Source organism: Drosophila subpulchrella, unplaced genomic scaffold (assembly GCF_014743375.2).
Source record: "Drosophila subpulchrella strain 33 F10 #4 breed RU33 unplaced genomic scaffold, RU_Dsub_v1.1 Primary Assembly Seq389, whole genome shotgun sequence".
NCBI classification, from domain to species: Eukaryota; Metazoa; Arthropoda; class Insecta; order Diptera; family Drosophilidae; genus Drosophila; species Drosophila subpulchrella.
Genome location: NW_023665610.1, coordinates 22,501 through 32,500, shown reverse-complemented (window position 1 = coordinate 32,500; position 10,000 = coordinate 22,501). Strand labels below are relative to the sequence as shown.

Below are 10,000 nucleotides of genomic sequence, written 5' to 3'. Positions count from 1 at the left end.
TATTCATATAAGACTCTTTGGTAATATATAATATAAAACCGAGCGCATATATGATATGTACGTTAGAAAAAATAATATATATATATATTATTTTCTTTTAATATAGGGACACCTCTTTTAATTTATCCCCGCAGGGAATTATCACATAACTCAGTATGTGATAATGGCAGACCAATATACATATATATCAAGATTATCAATACAAAATATATATCATTATTAGCCTGCCTCAATTGTAATTATTTATTTGGATTAACGATAAAGTTCGGAAACAATTTGTTATTCTATGTATAATAGAAACCTTGGCCTTTGTTTCAACATTATTATCTTTGGGCTTAAAATATTAACCGTGGAGCCAAGTCTCATATTCATAAATGAATAAAGAAACAAATTTGACGGATTAATATCTTCTCTACCGACAGACAGTATTTTGTCACGTCAATAGTAGATGGCCGGCCCATTGACCATCCTATAGTAGTTTTTGGACCCAATATCTTTAATTCGGGTATTTTCAATTGTCTTTGCCAATCAACCGTTTGGTACTCTCTCATATAATAAGAGAATACACATATAATTCCATTATATGGATATATCTTCATTATTTTATTTGCTACATCACCCTATAATAGTTTTTGAACCCGTCAACTTCAATTCGGGTATTTTCAATTGTCTTTGCCAACCATTTATATGGTATTCTCTATTATAATAAGAGAATACTAGTGTATATCCATTATATGGATATATCATCTTCATATTATTTGCTACACCACCCTATAGTAGTTTTTGAACCCATCATCTGCAATTCGGGTATTTTCAATTGTCTTTGCCAACCAACTATACGGTATTCTCTCTTATAATAAGAGAATACAAGTATATTTTCATTATATGGATATAATGCCATTTATTTTTCAATATCCATATAATTCATTTAGTTTTGTATGTACAAAACAAGTTTTCTTTATAGTATTGACAAAATCATATGTTTACGCATAACATAAGTTTTGACCAATACGAGGAGGGGCCCGCCAACGACCACCTCCCTATAGTAGTTTTTTACCCCACGCACTACTGCGTGCCTGTTTACAGTACTAGTGCCAGCTATCACTAGGTTTATATATCATGTTTCAGTGATATATGGGTAAATTCTACCATTTATTCTTATGTATATGGCATTTCTATGCCATATTTATACAATCCATTCATATCTTAATGTATATTTATTATATTATACATTATTATGCCTTATAGGTATTATACCTATAAGCCATATCCATACGATTCATTCACTAGTGCCGCCCCTCACTAGGTTTATAATTGTTATATCATTGATATACAATTTATTTCTATATATATGGCATTTATATGCCATATCCATACAATGCATTCACATTTCAATGTATATTTACTTGTTATACATTATTATGCCTTATAGGTATTATACCTATAAGCCATATCCATACGATTCACTTATATAAATATATGTATATTTTTCTATACATAATTTTTTTTTACTTTTGTATGGTTTTCTATGCATATCCATAGTTTATATGGATATGCTTGGCGTTCTATATAGTATTGACAAATTCATATGCATAACATAAGTTTTGACCAATACGAGGAGGGGCCCGCCAACGACCACCTCCCTATAGTAGTTTTTTACCCCACGCACTATTGCGTGCCTGTTTACAGTACTAGTGCCAGCTATCACTAGGTTTATATATCGTGTTTCAGTGATATATGGGTAAATTCTACCATTTATTCTTATGTATATGGCATTTCTATGCCATATTTATACAATCCATTCATATCTTAATGTATATTTATTATATTATACATTATTATGCCTTATAGGTATTATACCTATAAGCCATATCCATACGATTCATTCACTAGTGCCGCCCCTCACTAGGTTTATAATTGTTATATCATTGATATACAATTTATTTCTATATATATGGCATTTATATGCCATATCCATACAATGCATTCACATTTCAATGTATATTTACTTGTTATACATTATTATGCCTTATAGGTATTATACCTATAAGCCATATCCATACGATTCACTTATATAAATATATGTATATTTTTCTATACATAATTTTTTTTTACTTTTGTATGGATTTCTATGCATATCCATAGTTTATATGGATATGCTTGGCGTTCTATATAGTATTGACAAATTCATATGCATAACATAAGTTTTGACCAATACGAGGAGGGGCCCGCCAACGACCACCTCCCTATAGTAGTTTTTTACCCCACGCACTATTGCGTGCCTGTTTACAGTACTAGTGCCAGCTATCACTAGGTTTATATATCGTGTTTCAGTGATATATGGGTAAATTCTACCATTTATTCTTATGTATATGGCATTTCTATGCCATATTTATACAATCCATTCATATCTTAATGTATATTTATTATATTATACATTATTATGCCTTATAGGTATTATACCTATAAGCCATATCCATACGATTCATTCACTAGTGCCGCCCCTCACTAGGTTTATAATTGTTATATCATTGATATACAATTTATTTCTATATATATGGCATTTATATGCCATATCCATACAATGCATTCACATTTCAATGTATATTTACTTGTTATACATTATTATGCCTTATAGGTATTATACCTATAAGCCATATCCATACGATTCACTTATATAAATATATGTATATTTTTCTATACATAATTTTTTTTTACTTTTGTATGGTTTTCTATGCATATCCATAGTTTATATGGATATGCTTGGCGTTCTATATAGTATTGACAAATTCATATGCATAACATAAGTTTTGACCAATACGAGGAGGGGCCCGCCAACGACCACCTCCCTATAGTAGTTTTTTACCCCACGCACTATTGCGTGCCTGTTTACAGTACTAGTGCCAGCTATCACTAGGTTTATATATCGTGTTTCAGTGATATATGGGTAAATTCTACCATTTATTCTTATGTATATGGCATTTCTATGCCATATTTATACAATCCATTCATATCTTAATGTATATTTATTATATTATACATTATTATGCCTTATAGGTATTATACCTATAAGCCATATCCATACGATTCATTCACTAGTGCCGCCCCTCACTAGGTTTATAATTGTTATATCATTGATATACAATTTATTTCTATATATATGGCATTTATATGCCATATCCATACAATGCATTCACATTTCAATGTATATTTACTTGTTATACATTATTATGCCTTATAGGTATTATACCTATAAGCCATATCCATACGATTCACTTATATAAATATATGTATATTTTTCTATACATAATTTTTTTTTACTTTTGTATGGTTTTCTATGCATATCCATAGTTTATATGGATATGCTTGGCGTTCTATATAGTATTGACAAATTCATATGCATAACATAAGTTTTGACCAATACGAGGAGGGGCCCGCCAACGACCACCTCCCTATAGTAGTTTTTTACCCCACGCACTATTGCGTGCCTGTTTACAGTACTAGTGCCAGCTATCACTAGGTTTATATATCGTGTTTCAGTGATATATGGGTAAATTCTACCATTTATTCTTATGTATATGGCATTTCTATGCCATATTTATACAATCCATTCATATCTTAATGTATATTTATTATATTATACATTATTATGCCTTATAGGTATTATACCTATAAGCCATATCCATACGATTCATTCACTAGTGCCGCCCCTCACTAGGTTTATAATTGTTATATCATTGATATACAATTTATTTCTATATATATGGCATTTATATGCCATATCCATACAATGCATTCACATTTCAATGTATATTTACTTGTTATACATTATTATGCCTTATAGGTATTATACCTATAAGCCATATCCATACGATTCACTTATATAAATATATGTATATTTTTCTATACATAATTTTTTTTTACTTTTGTATGGATTTCTATGCATATCCATAGTTTATATGGATATGCTTGGCGTTCTATATAGTATTGACAAATTCATATGCATAACATAAGTTTTGACCAATACGAGGAGGGGCCCGCCAACGACCACCTCCCTATAGTAGTTTTTTACCCCACGCACTATTGCGTGCCTGTTTACAGTACTAGTGCCAGCTATCACTAGGTTTATATATCGTGTTTCAGTGATATATGGGTAAATTCTACCATTTATTCTTATGTATATGGCATTTCTATGCCATATTTATACAATCCATTCATATCTTAATGTATATTTATTATATTATACATTATTATGCCTTATAGGTATTATACCTATAAGCCATATCCATACGATTCATTCACTAGTGCCGCCCCTCACTAGGTTTATAATTGTTATATCATTGATATACAATTTATTTCTATATATATGGCATTTATATGCCATATCCATACAATGCATTCACATTTCAATGTATATTTACTTGTTATACATTATTATGCCTTATAGGTATTATACCTATAAGCCATATCCATACGATTCACTTATATAAATATATGTATATTTTTCTATACATAATTTTTTTTTACTTTTGTATGGATTTCTATGCATATCCATAGTTTATATGGATATGCTTGGCGTTCTATATAGTATTGACAAATTCATATGCATAACATAAGTTTTGACCAATACGAGGAGGGGCCCGCCAACGACCACCTCCCTATAGTAGTTTTTTACCCCACGCACTATTGCGTGCATGTTTACAGTACTAGTGCCAGCTATCATTAGGTTTATATATCGTGTTTCAGTGATATATGGGTAAATTCTACCATTTATTCTTATGTATGTATATGGCATTTCTATGCCATATTTATATAATTCATTCATATCTTAATTTATATTTATTATATTATACATTATTATGCCTTATAGGTATTATACCTATAAGCCATATCCATACGATTCATATACTAGTGCAGCCCCTCACTAGGTTTATATATCTCATTTTAATTATATATTGGTAAATTCTATTATTTATTCTTGTGTATATGGCACTTATATGCCGCCATATCTATAAAAATGCATTTATATTTCAATGTATATTTTCTATATTATACATTATTATGCCTTAAAAAGTTATTATACCTACCATAAGGCGATATCCATACGATTCATTTATATAAAAGATATATGTATAATTTTCTATACATAATTTTTTTTTATGAATATATGGGTTTCCTAAGCATATCCATATAATACATTTAGTTTTATATGGATTAGATTGGTCTTCTTTATTGTATTGCCAAACTCATATTGATAAAATAAGTTTTGAACAATAAGAGGATCAGCCGCCAACCAACCAACCACTGCTACCATTGGAGGAACATATACTTACTTTTTATATGTCCTCTTACTTGAATGGTCCTCTCTTTACTTGAAAATTTCATTACCATAGGAATCTATTTATACATGGAATATGATTTCCACTACTTTTTCGCGTCACTAATAATTAATATGACGATACAGACTTGCTACCATAACATAAGTCTTGAACAATAATAGGAGCAGCCGCCAACCAACCACCAACCAACCAACCACTGCTACCATTGATAGTAATTTTATATGTCCTCTTTAGTTGAATTTCAATACCATAGGAATATTTATACATGGAATATGTTTTGCCACTACTTTTTCGCGTCACTAATAATATGACGATACAGTCTTGCTACCATAACATAAGTTTTGAACAATAAGAGGAGCAGACACACCAACCAACCAACCGCGCTGCTACCATTATATATACTTATATTTATATAAGTCCTCTTTACTTGAATGGCCTCTTTACTTGAATTTCAATACCATAGGAATATTTATTTATACATGGAATATGTTTTGCCACTACTTTTTCGCGTCACTAATAATATGACGATATAGACTTGCTACCATAACATAAGTTTTGAACAATAAGAGGAGCAGACACCAACCAACCAACCGCTGCTACCATTGAATGAACCATATATACAAACTTTTATATATGTCCTCTTTACTTGAATTTTAATACCATAGGAATATTTATACATGGAATATGTTTGCCACTTTATCATCGCGTCACTAATAAGATGACGATACATTTTGTTTGTTCAATATTTACTTATATATTGATGTTTCCAATTTAGGTCTTTTATATTTCTTCTTCCCTACCTTACACACCACAAACAAAGTGGCGTGCGATGCTGCAAGCAAGCATAATGATTATGCCCGCTTGCAACATCTTTATTATCGAATCATCAAGCAAAGGATAAGCTTCAGTGGATCGCAGTATGGCAGCTGCTCAACCACTTACAACACCTTGCCTGTTACAAAAGTCGTTTACAATTGATTCTAGGCTTTGTCATTGTATTAAATAATGCTTTTATATGTAACTAGCGCGGCATCAGGTGATCAAAGATCCTCCCAATTTACTATGTTACAAATTACATTGGCATCACATCCATTGTCGTTTATAAAGTAAATTATAAACTTTAAATGGTTTAGAAGCCATACAATGCAAATTGCCCCTTATTTATCATTGCAGTCCAGCACGGATACGACCTTAGAGGCGTTCAGGCATAATCCAACGGACGTAGCGTCATACCACTGTTCGCTCGAACAAGTATTGTGCCATTGGTCCGTACCTGCGGTTCCTCTCGTACTACGCAGGAATGCTGTCGCAACAACGTTTTGTCATTAGTAGGGTAAAACTAACCTGTCTCACGACGGTCTAAACCCAGCTCACGTTCCCTTGCATGGGTGAACAATCCAACGCTTGGTGAATTTTGCTTCACAATGATAGGAAGAGCCGACATCGAAGGATCAAAAAGCGACGTCGCTATGAACGCTTGGCCGCCACAAGCCAGTTATCCCTATGGTAACTTTTCTGACACCTCTTGTTAAAAACTCTTTAAACCAAAAGGATCGATAGGCCGAGCTTTTGCTGTCCCTGTGTGTACTGAACACCGAGATCAAGTCAGCATTTGCCCTTTTGCTCTATGTGTGGTTTCTGTCCGCACTGAGCTGGCCTTGGGACACCTCCGTTATTATTTGAGAGATGTACCGCCCCAGTCAAACTCCCTACCTGGCAATGTCCTTGAATTGGATCATACCTGAGTAATTGGAGTTATACCAAATTTTCAAATCAAAAATACATAAATGCACCGTTTTATTAAAGAATTTGTTTGCGATTATATAACAAACTCGTGATACTTTGATCAAGAAGCTTGCATCAAAACCCAATACCATAAGATATAATAAATATATCCGTATAATGGCTAGGAAATGATACACGTTCCATTTAATCAAGTAAGTAAGGAAACAATAAGAGTAGTGGTATTTCATTGGCGATACCAAACCGAAGTCTAATATCTCCCACTTATTCTACACCTCTTATGTCTCCTTACACTGCCAGATTAGAGTCAAGCTCAAAAGGGTCTTCTTTCCCCGCTAATTATTCCAAGCCCGTTCCCTTGGCTGTGGTTTCGCTAGATAGTAGATAGGGACAGTAGGAATCTCGTTAATCCATTCATGCGCGTCACTAATTAGATGACGAGGCATTTGGCTACCTTAAGAGAGTCATAGTTACTCCCGCCGTTGACCCGCGCTTACTTGAATTTCTTCACTTTGACATTCAGAGCACTGGGCAGAAATCACATTGTGTCAACACCCGCTAGGGCCATCACAATGCTTTGTTTTAATTAGACAGTCGGATTCCCCAAGTCCGTGCCAGTTCTGAATTGATTGTTAATTGATAATCGTTATAATTAATAAGAACTAATTGGTTTAACCCAATTAGTATTCTTAAAAATTTTAGCAAGAAAGTTCCACAATTGGCTACGTAACTAAACTATCCGGGGAACAAGTGACCAACATAAATGCCAGACACTCTATTTACCCAGAACGAGCACATAAACCATGTTATTGTTTCCCAATCAAGCCCGACTATCTCAATCTTCAGAGCCAATCCTTATCCCGAAGTTACGGATCTAATTTGCCGACTTCCCTTACCTACATTATTCTATCGACTAGAGACTCTTCACCTTGGAGACCAGCTGCGGATATTGGTACGGCCTGTTGAGAAGTTTGCGTGTCCCCACCATAAATTTTCAAGGTCCGAGGAGAAAATATCGACACAACAGTATATGTCATGCTCTTCTAGCCCATCTACCATATCTCTCTGCGAAAGACTTCCATGGTAGTACGGCTATAAAACAGAAAAGAAAACTCTTCCGATATCTCTCGACGGCTTCTTTATGGTCGTTCCTGTTGCCAGGATGAGCACGAGGCCCATATTTAATAACAAACGGATACTCAACAGGTTACGGAATTGGAACCGTATTCCCTTTCGTTCAAAATTATTCAAGTATATTAATTAGCTTGATTTATATAATATAATTATATTTGTATGGCATTTGTGTTTTACTTGAAAATTTTCGGCTTTCGCCTTGAACTTAGGACCGACTAACTCGTGATCAACCACTGTTCACACGAAACCCTTCTCCACTTCAGTCCTCCAAGGTCTCATTCGATTATTTGCTACTACCACCAAGATCTGTACCAATGGCAGCTCCATGCAGGCTTACGCCAAACACTTCTACGCATACCATTGTACCTTCCTACTCACTAAAGTTTCAAAATTTATATCACAAGTAATATAAATCATCTACTTTAGCGGTAATGTATAGGTATACAACTTAAGCGCCATCCATTTTAAGGGCTAGTTGCTTCGGCAGGTGAGTTGTTACACACTCCTTAGCGGATTTCGACTTCCATGATCACCGTCCTGCTGTTTTAAGCAACCAACGCCTTTCATGGTATCTGCATGAGTTGTTAATTTGGGCACCGTAACATTACGTTTGGTTCATCCCACAGCGCCAGTTCTGCTTACCAAAAGTGGCCCACTGGGCACATTATATCATAACCTTGAACTTCATATCAAGAAAGTTAAGGTTCTTACCCATTTAAAGTTTGAGAATAGGTTAAGATCGTTTCGACCCTAAGGCCTCTAATCATTCGCTTTACCAGATAAGATTATTTTATATAACATTAAAATGCACCAGCTATCCTGAGGGAAACTTCGGAAGGAACCAGCTACTAGATGGTTCGATTGGTCTTTCGCCCCTATACTCAATTCTGACAATCGATTTGCACGTCAGAACTGTTTCGGTCTTCCATCAGGGTTTCCCCTGACTTCAACCTGATCAAGTATAGTTCACCATCTTTCGGGTCACAGCATATATGCTCAAGGTACGTTCCAGTTAGAGGCATAAATAATATAAATATCATTATACATAACTATATAGAACGCCCCGGGATTGTGTTAATTAGCTATAAATAGTTAAAAAACTAATCCCATTATTAGTCAAGTTAATTACGCTATTAGGTTTATATCCCAATAACTTGCACATATGTTAGACTCCTTGGTCCGTGTTTCAAGGACGGGTCCCGAAGGTATCCTGAATCTTTCGCATTGTTAATCATACAAGTGCATATAATAAACACAAAAATCAATGATAATTATGCCATTATATAATTCCGAAAAATTAACGCACTGTATTCATATAAATCTATCAGCACTTTATCAAATTAATAACATTTATTCTGTGTTAAAATGCAAGCAAATTAATTTGAATAAACTATAAGTTATATTTTATGATAAATTTTGTATGCTAATAGATTACAATGTCCTTATATGGAAAAAATGCACACTATTATCATAATATTGTTTAAATATTACAATTTTAATGATGAATTTTCCATAACGGATATCAGGTTCATCGGGCTTAACCTCTAAGCAGTTTCACGTACTGTTTAACTCCTCTATTCAGAGTTCTTTTCAACTTTCCCTCACGGTACTTGTTTACTATCGGTCTCATGGTTATATTTAGTTTTAGATGGAGTTTACCACCCACTTAGTGCTGCACTATCAAGCAACACGACTCTTTGGAAACATCATCTAGTAATCATTAACGTTATACGGGCCTGGCACCCTCTATGGGTAAATGGCCTCATTTAAGAAGGACTTAAATC

General features: G+C 33.8%; 1 non-coding gene across 1 annotated transcript in view; it reads right to left on the bottom strand.

Annotated features, from left to right (window-relative positions):
* Positions 1–6,217: 6,217 nt before the first annotated feature.
* Positions 6,218–10,000, bottom strand: part of LOC119561973 — a 3,972-nt gene continuing 189 nt past the window's right edge. Inside the window, exon 1 of the ribosomal RNA XR_005221577.1 lies at positions 6,218–10,000. This exon is cut by the window's right edge and continues 189 nt beyond it. This is a non-coding gene — a ribosomal RNA (large subunit ribosomal RNA).